Here is a 27,500-nt window from a genome sequence, read left to right as displayed (position 1 = left end):
CCTGAGAGATGCAGATGAAAATGGGGTTGTCAGGCGGGCAAAGAGATGCAAGCGGAAATGAGTTGACAGGTTTGGAAAAGGTGGCATTCAGAAGGCAACCGGGCGGAAGTGGATAGCTGTTAAGAGAAGATATTGGTTTGGTTTTGTCTTTTGTTGTTTTTTTGGGCTTTTTTTTTTGGGGGGGGGCATATTTTTTTGTGGAGATGGAGTTGGATTTCGGTCTGGTTAGGATGTTTTAAAAGAAGCGGAAGTGAGATGGGGGTGTAACCAAAAGGAAGCTTCGGAAAGGTAGCAACAGAAAATAATAAAATTACGAAACGCTTCAAGAGCTGAAATTCTCCAAAGTCGCTTTTACCCAGTTAGCCTCACTGCGCAAGCGTGGCTTTTACAAAGTGGTTGGGGTAAAGAGGAGAGGGACTAAAATTTTACGACTATCAAGTAAAAATTGCACCAAGGGGTGCATAATCATCCCACGTTCTCTCTCGCTGCCGGTGAACGTGTGTCGAACGCAAAAGTCGAGATGTGGACAAGCAATAAAATCCAATTCCTCGAATAGACAAAGATACTAAAAACACAATCAAAACAAGCTAAAAAAAGATGTATAGACGATACATAAAACTGAATTATAATTACATTTTTTTACATAGGAGTGACCACTTATCAAGGCCCGGAGGCCACTCAAGGATAAGGTTTAATGAGTGGACATTAGTCAATGGAATTATAGACTAGCAACCGTAAGTAGTGGAAATTTTGTAAATTTGGTTACTTAAGGGGACGGTTCATCAAGAACTTGTTTACGTTGGACTTGAAGACGACAAAATTGTAGTCAGCTGGAAAGCAGACAAACGGAAGAGAGATCTACAGACGTGCATTTCTAAGAAAGAAACTTTGTTCATGGAATCTACGCTTAGATTTAGACACAGATAAAGAGTATAGGAAATTATTGATAGTGGTTTCAGATAGACGAGTGTTTTTCGTGAAAGTTTGGCGAGGAGGGACTATAGATTGGAGCTCAGACGAGCACTTTCCATGAAAATAACGATAAAGCAGACACAGGCTCGCAATGTTTCTTCTGTGGGAAAGAGGTTTCAAGGAAGAGAAAATGGCATCTCCCACTAAGCTACGAAGTCTATTTTGAACTCTGTCAAGGCAGGATGTGTCTTTACTTGAATTCGGGCGGATTTCGTTGATTGGTTTACATCAAATACGTATTCGTATCTCTATGAAATTTTGGTTTGCCATTTTTTAAATTTTTTTTTTTTTTACAAAAGGGTTTACCACATATTAAGGCCCGGAGGCCAATCGAGGATAAGGGTTAATTTGTGTATTGTAGTCATTATGACACTAGCGTAATAATCGTTTGTGGCGGTAATTCGGTATAATTAGATTATTTGCGAGGACGATTCAATAAGAACTTGTTTACGTTGGACTTGAAGATGACAACATTGTAGTCAGCGGGAAAGAGATCCTCCAACGGACAGTTCTAGGAAAGAAGCTTTGTTCATGGCACACACGTTTAGGTTTAGGCACTGATGACGAGTGGGGGGGGGATTATTGACAGTGATTTTGGCTAGACAAGTGTTTTTTGAAAAGGAGAACCATTGTTTTTTGTTTGTCGTGATTCTATTTGAAATAATCTTATCTCTATAACAATCTGTCCGTCGATTAGTCACACATAAATATAAAATTGCAGTCTCCTCACTAAGTGCATCTAATGGATGTATGTCAAAGAATTGGCCCTTTTTTCTGTCACATTGTCATTTTGTTAAAGGCTTCGTGTTGACAATCGACGCTCGAATTCAGTTCAGAAGAATGAATTTAATTTGTAATCCAAACATCGTTAACTTGAAATTTTCAAAAAGAAAAACCTGAAAAAAAAAAAAGAAATTCTATCGAATTCCTCCAGGCATTGAATGACATTTTGCCAATCTCGTCAAACTAATCGATTGATTGGTTTGTGAATTCGATTCGGAAGAATCTTTTCGAACAGAAGCTTGACATGCACGTGACAGCTATCTGCGTATAGATCTGACTATAGCATGATCACAAATGCACGTATACGCACACTTGCACATATGCACATGCACGCACACACACACACGCGCACATACATACATCTCTCTCTATACATACATCTATATATATATATATATATTGTGTCTGTGTGTGAGTGAGTTCCCTATAGATTCCGAAACGACTATGTCGATTTCTGTTATATTTCACACAAATTCACTATATGTTTCTGGGAATGTTCTTAGATAGGTTTTGTAATATAGACTACAATGTATTGTGGACTAAGTCGCTGCGGAAGAGTATTATATATATACATATATATATATATAGAGAGAGAGAGAGAGAGAGGGGGGAGAGAAAGAGAGGGGATAGGGAGAGAGAATCGGATCTTTTGAAGACGAATGTGACTTTGATGGTTAATAAATTACGAATTCTTTTCTAAACCTCTTTTTCTTTTTTATCTTTCTCTTTCTCTCCATCTCTCTTATTGGTTGTCTATTTCATTCTTTCTTCAAATTCTCTCTCTCTCTCTCTCTCTCTCTCTCTCTCTCTCTCTCTCTCTCTCTCTCTCTCTCTACTCATCTTGCTTCAATTCTCTTTTCTCCTCATCCATCATTTTTTTTGTATTTTCTTTCTGACTTTTCTTATTTTCATTTCCTTTATTCTCTTTCTCCTCCTTCCTCCGTTCTTCTTCTTCTTCTTCTTCTCAGATATTCCATGATTTATTTGTTTTTTACATCCAAATTCATATTTTCTGTTAATATCATTCTCTCTCTCTCTCTCTCTCTCTCTCTCTCTCTCTCTCTCTCTCTCTCTCTCTCTCTCTCTCTATTAAATATCCCATAATTTATTTTTTGTACATCTAGAATGATCATTTCTTTCTCCGAAATAAAGTCAATATGTTTCAAACCTTATTCCGAAAATATAACATCTTTTCAGAATAAGGTGCAAATATTTCCCCCCTCCCTCCAAAGCCCCTTTCAACCTGCCTTCCACCATTCTACTTTTGCAAATATAAATACATACACGCTTAATAAACTTTCACTTTATTTTAATTTATTTTACCAAAAATATTTTAGGATGAGAAAATATGAGGGAAAGGCATTTAATATCTTCCGCAAACGCAATTTACATTCAGGTTTTCATTTTTTTTTTCTTCGTTTTTTTTTTTCTTCATTTTTCTTCGGTTTTTTGTTTTTAAACAAAATCCAATAAATCGGGTTTATTTTTATAATTATTTTTCCTGCTCAATTTTTATGCATATATTGTTTTTAGATGTCAAGCATTTACTGTCAGTCCACTCGGGTATTCTGTGTATGAGAGTTACACTATCCACAGAACATGTTACGACGGGACTACATCACTGCTGATTACAACGTAGTCGTCTTCAAGTCTGATGTCAACAAATAATATTCATCGATTGTTCAAAACAGTAATTCTGATTTTCTCAATCCTCTCACAATATTGTTCATCTTTCAACTGACAATCATTTACTCTCATTAACGCGTATCCTCGAATTGCTTTTGGTTTTATTAAGTGATAATTCTTTATTAAGAACAAAGAACAAAGGATTTTAAAAATAGTATCCTCATTGTTAAACGCGCAAATTGCATGGACGTAACTTATTTAAAATACGTTCAAGAGGTTCAGTCGGTCGGTTGTTTTGTCACACTTCAGGTTTTACTTGCATTTTCATCGCTAAGCGCGCAGATTAAATGAACGCATCTCAGGACTCTATGTTCTTGTTTTGTTTATTATTCCAAAAAATCTAGTCTAATCTTTCCGAGATATTTTTGTGTTGGAAACGCAGCAAAGTTAATAATGTCGACCAATCGGAAATGCTTGGAAGAAAGAAAAACACTCGATATTAAAAAGAGGGGGGTACTTCTTTTCATGCATCTCCCCGCACAATTCATCCAAGAACTGACACCACCCGACCTCATCCAGAAGGCACTATCTGATCAACCGATCCGTAGCAAACTCCTCCATCAAATCCTTAGACGCAATATCTTGCGGGCGAAAACCTGTTGAGCTTTATTGCGAAATGTAAAGTCGGCCAGCTTTGGCGCTCGCCATTACGACGCTTCTATCAATAAATTTGGAGAAAAACACGCGTCAAAGACTGTTTTGCTTTCTTCCCCACGACCCTTCGCTTTTCTTCCTTCTTGGTTAGCTTTTTTATTTCCTCTTTTTCCTAATTTTTTTTCCTTTCTTTAATTTACTTCTCTCTCTCTCTCTCTCTCTCTCTCTCTCTCTCTCTCTCTCTCTCTCTCTCTCTCTCTCTCTGTAAAAGAGCGCGTATGAGCACGTGAGAAAATATCAGCGGCAGATGTGGGATAGCTGGCTTGCGAGAATATTAGCAGCAGTAGCCAAAAATAGACATATGCAAATTGGAAAGTGTGCGCGAGCTTGCAAAAGAAGAAAAAGGAAAAAAAGAACATCATGTGATCGTGCAGACGAAAAAGTGCGTTTGAAAAAGATGAATGTGTAAAGTCGACATCGAGAAATGGATATCTACGGTCGTCGTGTAGTGGAGCAGAAAGAAAAACGCGAACCAGGTGAGATGGACATGTGGCCCCATAGTAGTAGCGAGATAGTTTTTAGCTGGTGTCAAAACAGACAGAAAGAAATACGGTAATAAACAAGCTGTGTTAAAAAAAAGAAAGAAAACCCGAGTTGGATTTATTTTTGTTTGTTCCTTTTCGACGGTTCCGGGCGGCGCGGGAGTCCGAGAAAGGTTTGAATTGTAACGAACGTGATTCGTGTGTAACAGCCACGATACATCTCATTCGTTTATCTTATATACATTTTTATTATTGTTTTCCTTTATCTGTCTTTATAAAAAATATTATTCAAAGAATATTTTTTACATAATATGACACTTTTGTTGTCTTTGGTGATTATTTGATTGCGAATATCACATACAAAGCTATTTTTTATTTTACAGTTTCGCAATTCATATTCTCACTCTCGACAATCCTCGAGATATTTGTACTCGACAGGGGGATATTTGGAGGGTTCTCTTTTTATGGGTTCTAATTTGGAAATATAATTTGGGGGTGGTCTCGATTTTAGGAAAATATTTTTTTATTAAACTTTGAACGAGAGAAATGTTGTTCAAAATATAAAACACGAAGTTTTTTTCATATCCAGTTGACAAGTTTTTATGGTTTTTAATTCTTAAATTCAGATAAACAAATCTCGGCTCAAACAAAAATTATTGATCGAAATAATCACCATCAGAATCAACACACTTTTGTCAATGCAAAACAAATGTATTTATACTAGTGGCGATGAAGTCACTGAAGGCGTTTTTGATATCGCTTAAGTTTTTGAAGCATTTTTCACGCAGAAAGTTGTCGAGATGCTTGAAAAAGTAGTAGTCGGTAGGCGAGAGGTCTGAAGAGTATGGCGGATGGAGCAAAGTTTCGTGGCCAAATTCGTTCAACTTCTGCAGGGTCGGTTTCGCAACGTTGCGGTCGGGCATGTCGTGGAAGAGAATTGCGCCTTTTCTGTTGACTAATACTGGGTGTTGTTATCAAATTTTCAAATTAATTTCATCCATTTGTTGGCAGTACTTATCCGCCGTAATGGTTTCGCTTGCATTCAGAAAACTGTAATGGATAAGACCGGTCGCAGACAATCAAACAGTCAGCATGACCTTCTTTTGGTGCAACTCTGGCTTCGGGATGTATCGTGGAGCTTCGTCGGCGTCTAACCACTGAGTTGAGCGTCGCCGGTTGTCGTAAAGAACTACCTTTTTATTGCAAGTCACGACCCGGTCAAGAAACAAGTCGTTCTTGTTGCGTAAAAGAAGCTAAGATGACACTTCATAACGGCATTTCTTTTGGATTGTCGCTCAATTCGTGAGGAACCTCCATTTATCAAGTTTTTTTGTCTTTCTTATCTCTCTCGAGTGGTTGGAAATCGTTGTATACGTTACGTCTAATTCGGAAGCAAGTTTTTGAACAGTTGTGTGTGGATTAACTTCAACTTGGATACAGATGACAAATAGCTAATCTTCCAGATATATGAGATGCGACTTGTGTCAACATTTTTGCGATTTCATCAGTAAAAGAATCGTCAACAAATCCTAGACATGTGTCAACGTCAACAAAAATAAATAATCAATCAAAATATACCGGTCTTTTCGACTAATGTGTGTTTCGAGGCGATGATTGGAGCGACAGGCCCCGACACGTGGTATTTCCTCAACAATTTTGGTCTGTTAATGACGCCTCACATCGAAGACCTTCGTGAATTAATTTGGCTTTCCGTGAACCTCTCGTGAAAAGAATATGAGCCTACTCTCGGCCTGCCAAACTAGCAGGATATTCGATGAAATTTTGATGTTGGTTTTGGAAAAGGGCATTTTATTAATTAAGACTTATTTGTTATATAGTGAATAAATTGTAAACATTCGTGATTAAATATACGCTCTTAATTTATCAACAACCGGATGTGACATTATACATTATGACGAAATAAACCCTTCTTTCTGATTGGTCAATAATATAACGAGAGAATTTCAAATAGCAAATAAGACGCGATAAAAACGTCAAGCATAATATGTTTTTATTAGAGACCGAAGAAACGTAAACAAAGAGGGAGAGAAAAAAAAAGAATCATTAAGTAATGATTCTCTCTCCCTCCCTCCCTCCCTCTTTCTCTCTCTCCCTCTCTCTCTCTCTCTCTCTCTCTCTCTCTCTTTCTCTCTCTTAAAGTAAAAAGCAATTTCTTCTTCGTTTTTTTTTTTGTTTTTCGTGGGGTTCGAAAACAGGAAAACAATTTGGTTCATTGTAATAAATACAAAGAAAATATTTTTTTCACATACTACGCACAATAAATAGCAGCAGCAGCAGACGAGGAAGAAGAAGAAGAAGAAGAAGAAGAAGAAGAAGAAGAAGAAGACGAAGAAGAAGAAGAAAACTTCTTATATTTTCACACCTAAATTCCAGAGAATTATGCAAAGAAGTCGAATGTAATTCCTGCAGCCAAGTTTACATCTGTTCCTACAATTCTTTGTTTTTAATTTCCACCATTTCTCTAAATTCTAATTCTAAGAGGATTTAACTTCTTTTTAATATTTTTTTTTTGTTGTTCAAACTCTCTGAAAAATTTCAGAATTTTTTTGTGTTTCTTTCATTTCTTTCTGTCGCTATGTCTCTCTCCATATATATACTAGCAAGCTATTTTGATTTAAAAAGGAAAAAATGACTCGTGCGCCGCCACCGAGAATCGAAACCAAAATGTTTAGCTTACGATTTACTTTGTCCTTTGACGTTAAGGCCTGAGCCATGAAAAATATGTTTGCTGCAAGGCTAAAAATTAAAACATGAACAATAGCTATTATGTTACGCATGTATTTTCGTAATGCCATCGTTCGACCTTCACCTGGCAAATTTTATTGTTTTAATTGTCACATTTTTGCACCGATTTTCCCCGGTCTAAATGCAAATATAAAGTTTCGCATGAGTTTGTATACCTTATATATTAAGTTTCATGTTGCAGACCAAAAATTCTAGGAGGAGTTTGGTAAGCAAAATTTTTTAAACAAAAATATATACGCGTACAAAATATATATGGAAAAAGTTTTGTGTGTACTACAAACTTTCCACGCAAATATTGCACAAGTATAAATCATATAGAATATCTGCATGGATATAATTACACGTAATAGCTAAAGATGATCATTCCATAAGAAAACCAAAAAAACCTAATTAAGAATTAATTAAAATGAATGTTTAAAACATATACAAATTAGCTAGATATTTTGGAGATGAATGCAATTCAATGACACACATATAACAAAGTTGTATTTTTTGTTTAAATAAATAGAAAAAAGTTTTTAATATGAATATCAATACACAAAAACCTCAAATTTATAGGAATATATATATATATATATATATATATATATATATATATATATATATATATATATATATATACTAGCAAAAGTACCCGTCGTTGACTGGGTTCAAAAACAGCCTATAGAAAATGGACTCTGATTCACGAAAGTATGATAGGTTATGAAAAGGAAGGGTTGTAAAGAGATAGCTTAGAATTTGGGGGTATCAAAATCAAAGCAAAATATGATGAAAGTAAAAATAAAATAGATAAACCCCATAATTTATTATACCATACCTGTTTACACTGAAACACTTATCATAATATTCTGTAGATCTATATTAAAAAACCGTGTTAAATTTAGTGATATATTTCCATTCTATGGAAGTCAGGCGCGAACGAACACCGCATAATTTTATTATACCATATTTCTTCAAACTGAAACATAATTATCAAAGTATACATACGCAGATAGATATGAAAAGTATTTATTAAAGTTTTTGCCTATTTCCATTCTATGGAGGCCAGGTGCGAACGCACACATCACAATTTTATTATACCATCCCTATTTAAGTTAAAACATACTTATCAAAGTATTCTTATGTACATCTATATCAAAAACACTTGTAAACGTGTTTTTTTTATTTTTTTATTTTTTATTTCATTACTTTGAGGCCCAGGCGCGTACGCACACCCCACAATTTTAATGAATCATCATTATGTCAGATCAAACATACTTATTTCTGTGTCTTCATACATCTTCTATGATTATATGTGATCAGTTTTCTATAATAGTCAACCATATAGGAGCCTATTCGTGACCAGACACACATAGACGTTCAGCTTTATATTATAGATATATGAGAAATTGATTTTAAACTTTGTAAATTATTATTTGCAACAAATTTATTATTCGATAAGAATGCAAGATTTAAACTTCAACTTGTATTCCTCGTCGAATAATAAATTCATTGTGAATTCGTATTTACAGAGTTTAAATTCAATTTTTTTTCTATCGATACCCCATCTTGAATATTGAATATTTTCATGTGGCAAGATTGTCCTATTAATATTAAGTTCAAATATATTTATATACATACAACAAAATGGAACTTATATATATAGATATAGAGAGAGAGAACAAATGACAAAAAGTTGTATTCCAAATTTCATGATGTTGACCATCTTATAATCCATTCCTTTAATTCAGTTGAGTTATACAATTCTTGACAGTATCTGTTTCGTAGCGCAAAATCAATCACTTAATTATCATATCAATCAGTGAATCCATTTTGCCCTTAACTCAAACGGTTAAGGGCATAATATGTTAAGAGAATATCTTGGGAGAATAACTTGGGAGAATAGCTTGGGAGAATAGCTTGGGAAAATAGCTTGGGAAAATAGCTTGGGAAAATAGCTTGGGAGAATAGCTTGGGAAAATAGCCCCACTTAAATTTATTTTAGCTTCAATTGTGAAAAGATTTAAAACTTAAAGGACGTAGCATTACAGATTTTCCAACTTTAAACATTTGCTGGTAAAATAGTTGGATCATTCTAACTCTCCATAAAGTATCTGACTTCTGATACAATCCTCAACTTATATAAGAGCCAGATATACCTTTAAGATTTAAGATGGAATATCGTTGTCACGCCTAGGAAGCTGTTGCTCCAATCAGTTTAGTAGAGCTTTATATTAACCACCAATGATTATTGAAAGTGTAATCGTATAAAAGAAGTACAACCTAATTTCTGTCGGTGGTAAGAAAAAATGGTGCACTTAAACATCTTCACTGCTGCCCAGAATTTCTGACCTTGTGAAGTGATTAATTTTACTATCAAAGGTTCCTATTTTATCAGACATCTTTCGCACAATTTTATATTTAATTGATTTCTTGTCCTGTAACGCGAGCCAGCACAAAATGTAGGTGTAATTATTTGTCTGTGTGTCTGTCTGTGTACATTTCCCTGTCAAACTACTCTGTCAATTTTCAGTCTACAGACTCGAGATTTGACATACGGGGTATTGAGATTTGAGAAAACCCTTTTTATTGGTTTTCGGCCAGACATTTGGCTGTCAAGGAGTCAAAGTTCAACGATTTGATCTTTGAAAACTCTACCAAACTCTTCCGCCAATTTTGGGTCTAAACACTTACAATTTTAGATGTAGATTACTTGAACATGGATCAAACGTTTTAATTTGATTTGAGCCGAAAACAATAATTCTTAAGGGGTCAAAATAAGGGCCAAAATTTTTTTTAAAAAGTGACCTCTGCGGTCTCTACCAAATTACTCAGCCAATTTTTTGTCTAAACATTTTAAATTTTACATGGCAAGTGCTCGTCTGAGCTCCAATCTATGGTAGCCCTTTGTTTTGACTTTCACGAAAAACACTCGTATAGCTGAAACCACTATCATTAATTTCCCACACTTTTTTTCTGTGCCTAAACCTAAACGTAGATTCCATGAACAAATTTTCATTCTCACCATATATACGCATATAAATATTTTTTTTATTGATTTATACGTGGGTTCTTATAAATTATAATTTCAAACATTATTAGCAATTTAAATATTTGTGATTATCAATTTTAATATGTTAATTCTAAATTCAGAGTAAATATTTCGTCGATGCAAGGGAAATTTTAAGCCTATTTGTAACGTTTGTAACGCGGACGCAAGATCGATTTTTTAATGTGGAGAAAATCAAGCTTAAATCGAGCTTTAAGTATCGCAAAGAAACAAAGGAAAGAAATTCAACACGAGTTTTTGTTTTGTTTTGCTTTTTTTTAGTTGAAAGAAAAAGCATTTATTACTGGTCGTTTCTCCATTAGCAGCCTGACACGTATTTTCCAAGCCAATGACAATATGGTTGCATTTCTGCTTTTCCTTCGGGGTTAATTAACAATATCTTAGCCTGCAACGATAACCGTTTATTATATCTGTAATTCGTTCCACTGTATAAGGTCTCCAAAAATTTTGTAAAAAGTGTGAATGAGCCTTGCATCTTGTTTAAAAGTTGTTGTCGCGCCGCCACGTGGTTACAAAAACTCCGCTGTGTCGACATATGTTTTAAAGTCTCTGTTGCGCCGATATGTGATTTCTCTCCTCTTAATTTCTACTTTCTTTTCCTCCGATTCTGCCGTGACATCACGCTTTTGTTACAAGTTGGTCATTTCTGTACGTGTCGGTGGCCCCGTTACATAAATGTAGATACAAAACTGATTATTGATGTGGGGGATATCCAGCTCCCCAAAATTGGTCATCCAAAATGTATTTAAATGTCTTTCCCAACTTCAAATAATTATTGAAACGTCGAGCTTATGTAACATTACCTTATACGTTGTAGCCTCAGTCGTAAAGTAGACAAAGAATAGACAAGAACTTCAATTTGCTTTTAACCGTTGAAACAACGACATTTATTCCCTCATTCTCCCGCCACACGTGACTTCTCATCACAATTGTGACGTCTCCCACGTGATTATTTCTCTAACTATTTTTATAGTCTTTTTTCCTACGGTGACGTCCTTTCTCATTTCGTATGCATTTGTATACGTGCGTCCGCGCTCTGTTACAGTATTTTCATTCGTAAACACTTTATCTCTTCTCTCTATTCGGTCAATAAATAAGAAATTCTTCTAGACTAAGTCACATTTTATTAGTAGTAGTAGTAGTAGTCCAACCTAATAGTGTCCGTTTTTTTTTGTTTTTTTTTGGTCGAAGTTGGGTTTTCTCCACATAAAAAAAAACGATCTTGTATCTGCTCTGCCCTCGTGAGGAGCCAATTAAATAAGGACTTGGTACGATGCTATCATAAATCAAACTCCTAACACGAATAATGACCACGTTTAATACATGAAAACAACACGAGTGTATCCCTGTTTATTTGAATAATTAGTGAATTGTAAGCTGTACCACACATGATGACGTCACATACAGCTAAGTTTCCCTCCCGGAGAAATCACGAAAACAGGAGCGGGGAGGGGGGGGGATGCGATCATTTGGCTGATAATCCGATAAAAAGTAGACGATCATTATCTTATCAATGGTGTTCATATTAAAATCGGCATCATTCCATTGCAAAAGGAAAAAGCACGTGGCAAAAAAAGGGCGCAGTAAATATAAAAAGAAATTAACGATGTTGTTTTCATGTGTTTCACTGTAACTTTCACTTTCGCTTTCTCTGCCTTCCTCATATTTTCTACTAGTCCCACTCCTACCACTCCCCCTTCCATGTTTCTCTTTGTCCTGTTCGAACGGTAAGCGTCGCTTCGTGTCTTTATTCAAGGAATGTCATTCGATAACATTTATTCTCCAATGACATACTTAAAGCGCATTCCAACGGCGACGACGGTAGCAGCAGGAGCAGTAGGATTTGAAGAAGAAGAAGAAGAAGAAGAAGAAGAAGAAGAAGAAGAAGAAGAAGAAGAAGAAGCGTCTCGTAATAGGACCGATTCCAATAATAATGATGATATTCCTTAAGAGGGATTCCGTCAGAAAACAAAAGAGCTTTGCAACGTTAGGGCAAAGGGAAGGCGAGTTTTGTCTGAAAAGAAAAACGGACAGACAGGCGGAACAAAATGTGAGTGAAAGAATGGAAAAAGGGTAAAAAGAAACAAATAAATAAAGAAGGGGGAAAATGAATTAAAGATGGGGTGAAAGCAAGAAAGAAAGAAAAAAGGAGGAAGGAAAGAAAGAAAGAAGGAAGTAAAGAAAGAAAGAAAGAAAAGTAGAAAGAGGAAGGGAAAGGAAGAAAGGAAAGTGTATGGGGGGGGGGAATTACAAAAAGTAATTAATCAAAAATAAACGGAGTGAAAGAAATAAATGGAAAAAGAAAGAAAAAAGAAGACTATGAAGGTGAAAAATTAAACTAAAGTGAGATCGAAAGAAAGAAAGACTCTCGTCTCATCTCCGTCGTCTTTCAGGCGTTTCACCGCCGAATCTACACGACTTCTAGTTCTCTCGATCTCGCATGACAGTTTGCAGGTCCCGAGAATTAAGAAAGAAAGAAAAGAAATGAATAAAAAAGATAAACGAAATAAATTAAAAGAAAAAAAAAACGATTACAACGATATTGTCCCATTGAATACTGTACACTCATAAACCCTTATCCTCGAGTGGCCCCCGGGCCTTGATAAGTGGTGACACCTTCATAAAAAAGTTATAAAAAAATAAGCGCAAGGATTCATAAACGAAACAAGTGAAAGAAAAATGGGTGCTTGTTAAGATATAATCGACAACTCGATTTTTTAAAAATATCGTTTTAAGTAAAACAATATTATGTACTTAATTAATTGTTATGTCGAAAATAGTAATATATCCAATAATTACGAAAATTTATCCAGTAAAACTGCTTATATGTTTTTAGTAAAATAAAAAAAAATAGTCTTTCGCTATAGACAACAAATATTGCAGCCATAAACAAATAATCTAAAATATTCGTTTCAGAGTTATGTCCCCTGCGTATGAACTACTGCTTACTAAGAAAAATACGATTCTACCCAATTTTCCGTAAAAATTAGCTTTGATTAGAAATAAATTTCTATCCGATAATTTTTCGTAATTTGTGGATATATTTTCAGCATAACAATTAAGTACATAATATTGTTTGTGCTTAAAACATTTTTTTAATCGATCTGTCGATTCTATCTAATAAACACCAAAGAACGAGTGGATGAATACACAAGGAGTGAGAAACAAAAAGTAAAAAAGAAATTAAAGAAAAAAAAGAAGAAAATAAGAAAAAGACAAGAAAAGAAAGAAAAAAGAAGAGAAAGAAAATGAAAAAAGAAAAACGAAGCTACACAAAATGTATTTTCCCGATCCTAAAAAAAAAAAAAAAAAGAAAATATGGAAAAACCTTGAACAAAAGAGGCTAAAATCATGTCAGCCTATTGGCAATGTTTTCGCAATGTCTGCACGGAAGATATGCGTTTAGTTAACGGAGGAGTTAGTGGTAGTGAAAGGGGACAGAAGATGATCGAGTGGGAGTGTGGGGGATAAGTTGGGGGGGGATGTTTCTTTCAGCGTCATTAGTCAAATCAAAAGTTCATTAAATTCTTCCATCGGTTTTTTTCCAGAATGAAAACACAACATTCCTCCTATTTCCAACCCATTCCTTTCGTTGCCTCTCCGTGCCAACCTCTACCACCTCACCCCCTCGTGCCACGAGTAAATACCCCAACCCAGTCTTTCTTCCTTCCAATCTCCGACCCAAACCCTTGTATCGTTCCTTCCTCTTCAAACCATTCACGCTAGCATAAAACCATCAGGCACACTTCCTCATTCCACACTCGCGGCAGCGATGGTGGCGGAGGCCCTGGCGGCCGTGGCGGCGATGATGGCGGCGTGCCTCCATCATATTTAACCTTTGCTACCCTTTCGTTTTTTTTTTTTTTATCTCATCTTTCTTAATTTTTTCGTCCTCTTCTTTTGTCGCTATTTTTCTTTTCTTTTTTCTTTTCATCTTTTTATTTTCTTCGTCTTTTTCTGTTTTCTTACTGATGTTCCTTCGCTTTCTTCTACTTCTCCTTCATCTTCATCATATCTTTACTTTACTTTTTCTTCTTCCCTCGTCTTTTTCTTCGTTTTTTTTTTTTTTTTGGTATTGTATTTATTTTTCTTATTATCTGCTTTTTCTACTTCTTCAACTTCATCTCTTTTTTCCTTTTACTTCTTCCTTCGTCTTTTTCTTTTTTATTTTTCTTCTCATTCGTTTCACATCATTTTTTGCTTCCTCCTTCTCTACTTTTATAATTTCTTCGCCTTTCTCGAATTTTTCGGAGTTTTTTTTTATTTTTCTTATTATTTGTGCTTCTTTTTTACTGCTCCATCTTCTTTCTTCTTCAATATCCTTTTTGTTGTTTTTGTTCAATATTTTGCATCTTTTTGTGTTCTTCATCTTTTACTCGTTTTATTTATTCGTTACTTTCTTCTTTATTCCATCATTTTTTCTTCTTCATCTTTTTTTACTGTTTGTCTCCTCTTCTATTCTTTCGGTTTTTATCTATTTTTTGAATATCTTATTTAGCTGACATGAAAGAAGAGAAGTAAAAGAAAGAATTAGAAAGGAATAACATGCAATGAACGGGAGTAAGGGTTAGGGTGTTCTATGTGTGTGTGTGTGTGTGTGTGTGTGTGTGTGTGTGTGTGTGTGTGTGTGTGTGTGTGTGTGTGTGTTCATGGCCCCATTTCACAGAAGACGCTAACGTATTTCTGGAAAAGGGTAGAATTGAATTGATGAGAAACAGGGGGATAGACACACGCATACCTGCAGAGAAGGGACGGGGAAGTCTGCTAGGGTTGGGGTAGGGGACTAGATGGATACGGAAACACTCGCTCAATGTTGGACAAGAAGAAGAAGAAGAAGAAGAAGAAGAAGAAGAAGAAGAAGAAGAAGAAGAAGAAGAAGAAGAAGAAGGTCAGGATGAGGAAAAAAGAAGAAAAGAAAAAGACGGAGAAGAGAAAGAAGAAGAAGAAGAAGAAGAAGAAGGTCAGGATGAGGAAAAAAGAAGAAAAGAAAAAGACGGAGAAGAGAAAGAAGAAGAAGAAAAGAAAAAGACGTAGAAGAGGGAAAAAGAAGAAAAAGACGAAGAAGAAGAGAAAAAGAAGAAGAAGAAAAAAGACGGAGAAGAAGAAAAAGAAGAAGCAATAGTAAAAAGAAAATAAAAGAGAAACGAAAGAAAAAAAGGAAGAGAAAAAAAGGAAGAGAAAAAAGGAAGAGAAAAGAAAGGAAGAGAAAAAAAGGAAGAGAAAAAAAGGAAAGGGACAATAAAGAATAATTAAAAGAAGAAAGCGTGGAAGAAAATCAAATTGAACGAAGAAAATGGAAAACGAATTACGAAAGCAAAAATAAAACAAAACATGAAGCAAAAAATATGATTTAAAAAATGGCGGATATGGATACAAGTCGAAAAAAATAACAACAAAAAAGAAAAAAGACGGAATAAAAATGATATAATGAAAAGAAAATGAATAAAAAAGTGCAGAGTGAAGAACGGATAAGAAGACGTCGGGAACCGAACGCCTCATCATCCTCATCATCATCCTCATCCACACGAGTGACCTCGTTTTCTGTTTCCATCGTTGTCATCATAGTACGCCAGCCGGACACACACACACCCCACCTCGAGCCGCCCTCACCCTCTTAAACAAGAGACTTTTATGGCCACACCCATTCTCTTTCATAAATCCAACTACTCGTACCCGCCGACACCCTAATACTCATCCCTTTCCATCATTCCAACAACCCCATCCCACCAGGCAATTTGTTCCAGAATTCACCTAAGTCAGGAATAGGTTGTATTACGCTGATGGCTACTAGAGACTTACTCTTCCGCATTTTTTCCCAAAAAAGTAGTCGAGTTCAACTAAAATAAATAAATAAATCGCTGTTATATTGGAGTCTCCAACAGAGACGGATCAGTCCTTGCTACTGTTATCTTAATGGGGAGTGAAAGACTATTAGTACTCACAGCCGCAAAACATCTGTGCGAACGTTTTAAAATAAACCAAGCTTACGACATTATTATTATTATTATTATTATTATTATTATTATTATTATTATTATTATTATTATTATTATTATTATTTTTATTATTTCGCCCCAAACAAGGCACAGACCCACTTAGTCGTGAGGAGCTATTTTGGGGGACCAGATTGTCAGGGTTACTATTTAGGGAGTTGGGCAATGAGATATGTGTTTACATTACACTTGAACTTCTGCATGTCAGTACAGTCAGGAAAGCAAGGGCCCGGGAGGGAATTTCAAAGTGAAGCAGTCCGAGGGAAAAAGCTATTCGAGTAGAAGGCTTTCTGGCATCTATGGACCTCTACAGTGCAGGGGTGGGATTTTGCTGCTTGTCGGGATTGTCGTGGGTATTGTAGTGGAGGGGGGTACGAGTAGTCGGAGGTCGTCAGAGCACTTGCCATTGGAATACTTGTAGAACAGACACAAGAATGTCACATTTCGGCGATGGGACAGAGGTTGGAGTTTAGTTGATAGTCCAGGACCTATTAGGTTGGCGACTCTTTTTTGAACCCCTCTAACAGCGAGAGACTAGTGGCAAATGCACCAGCTTAGATGTGGCAACAATACTCTATGCATGAGCAAACCGTGGCCTTGTAGAGATACAGAATACTCTGAGGTGTGAGTAGCCTTTTAGCACAGTTGAGAGAGCCCAACTTCCTCGCAGCAACCTTGGCAATTGCCTCAATGTATTTGTTCCAATTCAGGTTGTTTGTGAATGTTAACCCTAAAAGAGTGAGGGGAGTACTTTCAGGCAGTGTATCATTATCAATGGCAATCGGTGGTTGAGAAGGTTTCTTGTAATTATTAAAAGGAAATAAGCTTCATTTTGGCAGCATTGAACGTTACTAATCAGTTACGGCCTCATTTCATTACAAAACTGGAAGACGTCCTCTAGAGTTTCAGCAATTTCCTTAGATATGTACTCATTAGTTTTACTCTCGTGTCTGAGACTGGAGACATTTTTTATCTTCTCCCCTTTCAAAACGTTTCATGTTTTCATATTATTTCGAGCCCTCGGACTACTACTTGGGTGTCATTTACACAACGTTTCGGTCTTCACGTGTATATTATCAAGCTCGGGAATCTTCCAGCTAAATTCGGAAAATTTTGGAATGGAACCCTTTATTTAATCCATGGGGATAGTATGTTCTCGTTCCGTCAGCCATGACTGGATAGAAGTCTTAAGTATTTCGCAGATGTATTTTGGGTGCCATGGCTTAACTCGATCTAATTGCATTCATATACAAAACAAAATGGCGGCTCACATACTTGATTGGATACTAATATTACACATGATGTTTCTATTGGTTTCGTTGTTCCAGTTTTTAACAAAAGACCTTTATTCCTCTTTCTCAAGCCACGTATGATGTTTCGAACACGCACTTTTCCGAATATCGCTTCTCCGTTCACGTGTGTCCTTTGTCTCTACCGTGACATCACATCTTGGTCGTTTGCGTACGTTAGCTGCTGCTACCAGCGCCGGCGGCTCTGTAACATTCACTCCCGGGGCATTTATTTATTCAAGTGGTGCATTGACATCTATGGCTTTCCATCTATCTCTCTCCATCGAGGCATTCATGAATTCAGTGCTGCTCATCATTGTTGATTTTGGCCAAGTGTTCAGATTGTTAACTTACGTTTGCCACTATCGTCCTCTGCATCTTTTAACCACGATCTTTCCCGTTTTATTCCGCTTTTTCTGTAGACATGGCCCATGAACTTCATTTGTCTTTTTCGTACTGTTCTTATTAAAGACCTTTTTGTGTTTGCCATTTTTAACACCTCTTGGTTTGTTTTCTTTTCTGTCCAGGATATCTTCCAAATTCTCATCAGGAACCAAGTTTCAGTTGCCTCTTGTCTCTTCCTCGTGATGTTGGTGATTGTCCAGCATTCACAACCGTATAATAGAACAGCCCATACATACGTTCGGAGTATTCCGAATTTGGTGTCTATTTTAACGTTTCTCTTTGTCATGATTGATGATAATCTCTTGAAAGCGTATTTGACTGCGGTTATACGACTTTGTATTTCAGTAGTGCGCCTTCCATCGGATATGATCCAGTGGCCCAGATAGCCCAGATTACATCAGCCATGGAATCATATGCGGTAAATAAGCTACGATACGAAAAATATCAAATGACAAGTATTATTTGAACTATTCGGACTACTTTCTATATTTGTTGCTGTTACAGTAATAACGTTTCGGCCGTTGTAACCATCTTATCTTTTTCTGCTGCTTCTTTTTGAACAATCGAACTTGTGAATCTTATGTCAAATTTGAAAACTCGCATGGAATTTCGAATTAAATCATATCTTTGGTCACGGGTAGATTGTTCTTTTTCTCTCAGCTATGCCTGGATGTAAATCTTAAATCATTGTCGCTTGTAATAAAGCATTAGACCATAAACCCAACTTTAAGAGTTTCAATTTATGAAAATCTGCGTGGACAAAGAGTTGAAGTAATAAATAGATACATGTAAATACCGAACACTTTGTGGAATACAATACCGCGTGTCTACTTCCCGACTGTCTATAACAGATTCTTTTTACAAATGTAATGTGAGGAAATTCCTATTGAGCCGTCCTTTAAAATAATGTATGCCAAGTTCCACCATAACTGATCATGTTGTCTCACCATTTACCCAACACTTAAGTTTTTATCCTAGAGTGACTTCCAGGCCTTGAGAAGTGGTGACCTCTTTCATAAAAAAAAACTAAAGGATTTTTTAATGTATTTTTAATTGATTATTTATTAAATTGTATTAATTTGAATTTTTTAACATCATTTTTGATATCACACTTAATGGCAAATTATGTTTATTTGAAAATTAATGGGGTTTTTTTTCATATTTTATTTTGTATAATATTTTTATTTATTTTTTTTTTCTTATTTTAAAATGTAGTTACATATGTTTGCGTTTATTTTTAAGCAATTAAATTGTTCAGGGATCGAGTTTTTTTCTTTTTTGTTTTTTGTTTTTTAAGAAATCAAACAAAAAATAAAAAAAATAGTTTCTTGAAGATTTTGCTTTTTCATGTTCAACGCATTGGTGAATTTTAGTTGTTCTTTGTCCAACTTTTTTCTTTCTTTATCTTATTCTTTTTTTCGGATTTTTCTTCTTGATTTCTTTCTTTCTTTTCACGTGTTTTTTTTTTTTACTTTTCTTTTTCTAAAATATTCTTTGTTCCTTTTTTTCCAACCTTTTTTCCATCTTTTGTATATTCAATACTTCTTCATCTTTTGTATATTCAATACTTCTTCATCTTTTGTATATTCAATACTTCTTCATCTTTTGTATATTCAATACTTCTTCATTTTTTGTATATTCAATACTTCTTCATTTTTTGTATATTCAATACTTCTTCATCTTTTGTGTATTCAATACTTCTTCATCTTTTGTATATTCAATACTTCTTCATCTTTTGTATATTCAATACTTCTTCATCTTTTGTGTATTCAATACTTCTTCATTTTTTGTATATTCAATACTTCTTCATTTTTTGTATATTCAATACTTCTTCATTTTTTGTATATTCAATACTTCTTCATCTTTTGTATATTCAATACTTCTTCATCTTTTGTATATTCAATACTTCTTCATCTTTTGTATATTCAATACTTCTTCATTTTTTCTTCTTATTCTCTTTTTTCTTTTATTCCTTTTCCTTCTTTTTACTGATTTTCATCTTCTTATTTCTCTCTATTTTTTGTCTTCGTTTGAAACTTCGAAATTCTGACTCACTAAATGTTTTTCAAAAAAGTTTGAAAAAAAAAAATGCGAAAAATGTTAAAAAGCACCGCCTATCGTTTTCTGCTGATTCCATTTTTTCACGTCGCAGGAGGAACACGTGTGCCTGTGTAGGCGCGCGTCTGAGTTCACGTGTTTATTTCAGTCTGTGTCTCCGTGTATATATGCGCACGTTGGTGTGTATGCACGTGTATGCGTCTGTGCATGCTTGCGTCTATGTCTGTATGCGTATGTGTGTCCATATATATACCTAACTGTGTTTTTCTGTGTATGCGTGTGCTTTGTGTGCGCACAGTAGGTGTTTTATGTGCACACGGTTTCTACAATGGTCCGTGCCGGGTTTAAAACATGCGTATATATATGCGTGTTTCTATGTATGTATGTATGTATGTATGTATGTTTGGGGTGGAGAGGGCTCCCGTAAGCCGTGGTGAAGGCAACCTTTCTAGGAGAAGCAAATCTCTGATTTAAAAAAACCTTAAAGCGGAAGACCATTACCCGCATTAAGCTGGTCTACAGTTTAATTTGTTGCTGGCTATCTTGCTCTTGCTTGTTGCTGGATCTCAACATTTTGAACCGAGAGAGAGACTTAGCTGTCGTACAAAGCTAAGACTCTGTAACATCATACTTGTATAGATACTCCCTCGGGCATTTGGGCTCATGGATTTTAAATGTCTGAGGGAGTGGCACTCGTCTGACAAGACGTTGCAATCATCATGTATGTATGTATGTATGTGATATATTCGTTAGTCTGTACATGAATGTCTTCCTATGTATATTTTAGTACGCATGAATGCATACGTGTGTCCGTCCATTTGCTCGTGTGTGTGTGTGTGTGTGTGTGTGTGTGTGTGTGTGTGTGTGTGTGTGTGTGTGTGTGTGTGTGTGTGTGTGTGTGTGTACGTCATCACCGCCGATACGCACGCAAACGCGCCTGCTATTCGTCGTGGGCGCTGTTTACATGTCATCAAGTTCCAAATAAAACACACGTAGGAATCAAGTCACATTTTCTTTACACACGTGTCAATACTTACACCCCCAAATCCATACGTACTAAACACATTATCCTAGCTTCGATTGATACAAAGACAGCTTACTGATAGCTTAGACGAGAACAGAATTGACCTTGCTTCCGTTATAAACGAATAACTATTTTAATCAATAAATATTCACGAGTACAAAAAGTTATTTTGCTTACATTGACACTACCAGCGTTGCAACCGGTTTTCTCAGAGCCAAGTGATTTTATTCTGAAAAAAAAAAACGTAGTTTGACAACGACACCTTTTTTATTGTTCATAGATTTATAAGTTTTATATCTCATTAGTCAAAATCTTGTACATGTGTATTTATTAATCAACTCCACCTTTGGAATTTTGTGAGAACATGAGAACAAATTACTGCCTCAGATGTTCTTCTCTGAAAAGGCGCTCGTTATTATTTCTTGTCAATAATATTTTTAAAATGCATTATCATAGTAGTCCCGCCATACGACATCATTATAACTCGCTCTTGTTGAAAGAAGCACTAAATTACTCACCAGAACAGAAAAATATATTTTATGCATTCTCACACCCGACATAGATGGAGGCGAATTAATAAACTTGTGCGATAAAACACCTATTTCTGAGGTCATCGTTGGTTCACAATATATCCTCTTCTGATGAGAAGCATTTAGCATCGAAATGTCATGACATGAGGAAGTTGTTTCTTAATTTTTTACTTTACTTTTCTTTATTGTACTGATATAATAAACTTATATATAACTTTTATTCCTCATCTTCATTTAATATTATAATTTGTTCCTCTTAATAGTGTTGAGTTTTTTATCTTGATAATTTTGCTTTGTTAAAGATTTACTCCTTGATAACAATATATATATATATATATATATATATATATATATATATATATATATATATATATATATATATATGGGTCGTTCCAAAAGTAAAATCATTCAACCTTTTACTCAAAAGTTGAATAGCTACGAAGACGGAAGTGATACCACTAAACCGAAAGACGTTTTGTGGTCCCGAATTTACTTTTCTACATAGTCACCACCATTGTCAATGAAACTTTCAGGTTATGAATGCCTAAGCTCGGTCATTATAATAATGTGATTTGCAATTCCCTCTGATCCATTTTGGGCGGAATAAATGTAAGAGACATTACTTTGTAAAGTAGTATAGCCTGACGAATCCTTACGAGGATGAAACGCGGAAAATTCTGTTTTGCTTAACTGTCATATATATTTTCAAAACTTACTAAATGGCTTTACTTACGTATCGAGCACTGTCGAAGGAAATATTGAAAAGCAATGCTGCCAAGATTAAGCTTATTTCCTTCAATAATTACACGAGACCTTTTAAACTACCAATAGCTATGGTTAAATATACATTACCTGAAAGTACTTCTTTCAAACTTCTCGGCCTAACATTCACAGCGAACATGAGTTTGAACAGATGCATAGATAGCATTGCGAAGGCTGATGCGAAGAAGGTGGGCTCTCTCTACCGTGCTAGAAAGCTACTTACACTTGAAAGTATACTGTATCTCTACAAAGCCACTATTCACCAATGTATGGAGTATTATTGTCACATTTGGGCTGATGCATCTGCTACTAGTCTTTCGCTCCTAGACAGGGTTCAAAAGACAAACGCCAACCTGATAGGTCCTAAACTGTCATTTATGCTTCAACCTCTGTCCCATCGACGTAATATTGCATCCCTCTGCCTGTTCTACAAGTATTTTAATGGTGAATGCTCTGACGAACTAGAAGTATATACCTCGACAAACCCGACAAGCAGCAAAATCCCACCCCTACACAGTAGAGATCCCTAGATGTAAGAAAAGTCTAATAGTTTCTTCCACAGAATTGCAAGACTTTAGAACTCCCTTCCGAGCTCCTACTTTCCCAACTGTACTGGCATGCAGAAGTTCAAGTGTAATGTGAACGGACATCTCGCTGTTCAACTCCCTACATAGTACCCTGCAACTTATGTCCCCGATAGTAGCCCTTTACATAAAAGTGGCACTCTACCTTGTTTGGGGTGAAAATGGAATTTTAAAAAAATTTAATTTACGTAAATTTATATATATATATATATATATATATATTAGGCCTTTGCCGTACACTTATTAAGCTACGCCATGCGTCGCTGGGCCGAACCCCCTCACCAGCCTCACATGTTTGAATTTTGATGTAGAGCCACCAACATTAAATTCACATATTAATAAATTATATTCGTATTGATATACATTTACATAAAAATATTTTATTTAATAATTTATTAATTTGTTTTATTAAACTTAGTCTATATTTATTTGCATAGATAATATTGATAACGATCAAATCAATAATGTATGTATTTATGTATGTTTTTTTTATACGAAACTAATTATCAAATCTATTGATTTGAATGCGATCATAACTGTTGATTAATAAGCTCCAAACTTTGCTTAGCTATAAATTTTCTTTCGTTGCATATATAAATATTTTTAATTAAGTTTTTACGTTTAAACATACTTGTAGTAATAAACGGTGTATATATATATATATATATATATATATATATATATATATATATATATATATATATATATATGACGTCTGTACCGTTCACTCACTAAGCTATGTGGTGGGCCGCCGTGCCGACCCCCCTCCCAGGAGTCCCGCACTCAATAAGACTAAATAGAAATTTCGGTAACTTCCCTTAGCTAAAAGGTTAATTTTTGACCTCCCGTTCGTCAAATACTTGTCTATTCAAATAACAATAGTGCCGACACCATAACTAGTAGTAGCAGCAGTAGTAGTAGTAGTAGTAGTAGTAGTAGTAGTAGTAGTAGTACATTATGGGATGATGTTCATATAAATGTCGTGTGATTCTGCGTCGTGTTACTAAAGGTCTATAGTGGGGTTCTCTATTATTTTAACTATTTATTATTCTTACGTCTTAGTGTGTTGCGTGCATGTGTGTCAGATAATTACATGAACACATACATGTATTTCGACATACCTCATCAACTTTTCAACTGAGTCGTTGGTCTTTTGCTCCACCACGGAATTTCATCCGTTCTTGAATGGAAGCTGGAACCTGTGTACAAATGCATTTCAACTCCAAAACGATGGTTGATTTTATATAGTTTTTTATTACTTCCCATGTGTCGATTGCAGAAGAATGGAAAGTGAATATCTTTGCTTGTGGGTTTCTCTTAGTCTCAAATTTGAGACACGTCAGTTCCAAGGGGGGGCAGGAGAAAACCGTTAACCCATCCGTCCTGTTCGACGTCCAAATTTCAGCTCAATTATTTTTCAGCTAACCAGAACGCGTGACAGACAGACACATACTTCCGATGTTGGTCAAACAACTTGTCCAGTTTACACCTCAACATGTTTTGACAACTTTTATCAAAACATAGCTTCCCATCTCATCTCTTGTTTACTTCTAATTAGATAGGAAGATAGATCGATAGATAGATAGATCGATAGCTAGATAAACAGATACAAAGATAGATGGATAGATATATTGATAAAGATAGAGAGATAGAGAAATATATTGATAAACCGATACAAAGATAGATAGATAGCTAGATCGATCGATAGATAGATAGATAGATAGATCGATAATTGCTAATTAACGCTTTTAACCCTGCTATTATCTAACAGCAATAGTCGTAGTAGTAGAAGAATGGAAGGGGAGGGGCATTGAACCATGATATTTGTTTTGTGAGTAAGGTATGGATTGGTTTCGTTAAAAAAAATCGGAACAAAGAAACTGAGTAAAGGGTAGAAAATGAAGGCAAACGAAAAAGGGTCACACAAAACAAAATAAAGATACACATAAAATAAAAAAGGGACACATAAAATAAAAAAGGGACACATAAAATAAAAAAGGGACGCATAAAATAAATCTAATAAATTAAAAAATAAATAAATAGATAAGATGACTGCGTAAAAATATGAATAATAAGTTGGTAATAAAATTTCAGTTCCCGGCGTTCGTTGTTAGGAGAAGGGGAAAACATAAAATGGGAAAGCGTGCGTGGGAAGAGGAAAAGAGGGTGGGGTGCGGGCGGCAGGGGGTGGGGGGAACGGGGTCGTTTAACTTTGATATCTAAAGTCACGCACGTGCGCGCAGCCTGTAAATCTGTGCAGATAACATACTTTTCTTTTTTAAGTAATTTTTATTTTTTTATATTTTATTTTATTTTTTATATTTTTTATTTTATTTTTCATATTTTTTAAGTTGCCGATAACTCTATATCTATATACATACATACATACGTGTGTGTGTATGTTTATGTGTGTATTTATGTGTGTGCCTCTGTGTGTGTGTGTGTGTGTGCCTGTGTGTGTGTGTGCGCGTGTGTGTGTGTGTGTGTGTGTGTGTGTGTGTGTGTGTGTGTGTGTGTGTGTGTGTGTGTGTGTTAAGGCAACATTTTTCATCTTAGGTATATTTCATTAAATAAAATAGAAATTTGTCTATGAAATCTATTATTGATCTTTTCTAACTTCCGAACAACGATCTTCACTTCTGGCAGAAAGTCAATGATGTAATCGCCATATTCACCATCGTCCGCGTACTTTTCTTTCTGGATTCATCGTCAAGAATAGATTTATCTAACTGGTTTTGAAGAATTTATATAAGAGTTATTTTTTTTTCATTTTTTCATTAATTAATTATTTTATTTTTTCATTGGTTAATTATTTTAATAAATTTACTAATATTTTCGAATGTTATTGGTAAGTTTATTTTATTGAAAGTAAGTTTTTTAGTTTATATTACGAATGCTTTTAGTATTTCAAGTTTTCGTTAATTATTGGTTTGTTCAATTGAAAAACTTGGGAGCATAACAAAAAAGCCACCATAAACGGATCAATAAGATTGATAGGACAATTTCTTTTACAATTTTGACAAAAGCCTTCCTGTTGAGAACGGCAGTAATGTTAATTTTATTACAAAAAATGTGATTAATTTAACACCCCTTCCTTCCATTGTTTTTCTTTTTTTTTATGTATTTTGTTTTCTTCGTTGTGTTTTTTCACAAAAAAATGCAAGTATTGTTCAACAAATACTTTTCCTAAATTTAAAATTTTGATTATTATTTCTTTAGAAAAATTATTTATCATTTTTTTTTTAAATATTTTATCGAAATGTCTATTACTTTTTACTTAGATGTTACGAGTACAATTTTTGCAAGAGTTTGTGGAAATTCGTTGTTTTCTTCGGAGCACATGACATTTTTTTTCAAACTTCATTTTCTTTTTTTAATTCCCTTTGTTTTTAATTTTTGTAACAAATTATTTCGACAAGAAAAGAAAATATTTTAAAAATTATTTAGACACAATTTTGAAAAGCTGAAAATAATTATAAAAGAAACACGAAATATAATTAGACGAGGAATCCGAGACGGGAATCATGAGAATCAATCGAATCATTTGTTTTAGCTGACGTTTGTATGGAATGGTTTATTACGAAAGAGAGGACAAAGGCATTTAGCAAGAAACAATTATAGATATTGGATTTCTGTGTGCAAACATATTCGTGCGCGCAAATGACGGCACACACACACACACACACACACACACACACACACACACACACATATATATATATATATATATATATATATATATATATAGAGAGAGAGAGAGAGAGAGAGAGAGAGAGAGAGTACACAATTTTGTTGAAATTCAAAGGCTTACATTCTTTCTTTTATATAACTCTTGTTTATTTCATCTTGTTTTCATAAAAATTTTCTTTCTCATCAACTCGTCAGATGTGATTTCCATCCGATGTTACCAACAAAAAGTGAATTTTGTACATGATGAACCTGGTGCGTTCGTTTGGGGAAAAGAAATTCCATCCCCACGTTGTTATATATATATATAGATAAATAAATTTCAAATTGAATCGTGTACCTTTATTTTTAAAGCCTATAGTAAAAACATTTTGTTTAACAATTTTCATGCCTTGGATGAAATACTTTTCTAACTTGTTTATATATATATATATATATATATATATATACATATATATATATGTGTGTGTGTGTGTGTGTGTGTGTGTGTGTGTGTGTGTGTGTGTGTGTGTGTATACTTGTAGGGCGCCCGGCAATGCCCGATTGTAAAATACGCTTAAATATGCTATTTTGGTTAATGCAGATTTCGTTTTTATTATTATATTATATATATATATATATCAATATACAGTAAGGATTTAAAACGTACAGTGCTAACGTCACCGGCTTTGAATGCTACAGTTTTGCTTTCGGTTTCGATTCTAACTGATGGCACCCAAATATGTTTTTAACCTTTTGAAATCACAACTAACAACATATACGAAATCTAGACAAAT

At 34.9% G+C, this 27,500-nt stretch overlaps 1 protein-coding gene and 1 long non-coding RNA gene across 28 annotated transcripts in view; both read left to right on the top strand.

Annotated features, from left to right (window-relative positions):
- LOC145245733 (CUGBP Elav-like family member 3-A) overlaps nucleotides 1–27,500 on the top strand; it is a 979,738-nt gene that overhangs the window by 353,040 nt on the left and 599,198 nt on the right. The gene's annotated exons all lie outside the window — the stretch shown is intronic.
- Nucleotides 7,995–16,453, top strand: LOC145245732 (uncharacterized). 2 transcript variants are annotated; one of them, XR_013863028.1, is made up of 2 exons: nucleotides 7,995–15,280; nucleotides 15,335–16,453. It is a non-coding gene; the product is annotated as an uncharacterized LOC145245732 (long non-coding RNA). The 2 variants fall into 2 exon arrangements; XR_013863029.1 differs by having other exon boundaries at nucleotides 15,332–16,453.

The sequence above is a fragment of the Euprymna scolopes genome, chromosome 23 (assembly GCF_053919585.1).
Source record: "Euprymna scolopes isolate OS-2025 chromosome 23, ASM5391958v1, whole genome shotgun sequence".
In the NCBI taxonomy this organism is placed as follows: domain Eukaryota; kingdom Metazoa; phylum Mollusca; class Cephalopoda; order Sepiida; family Sepiolidae; genus Euprymna; species Euprymna scolopes.
This window is presented reverse-complemented; position numbering and strand designations above follow the sequence as displayed.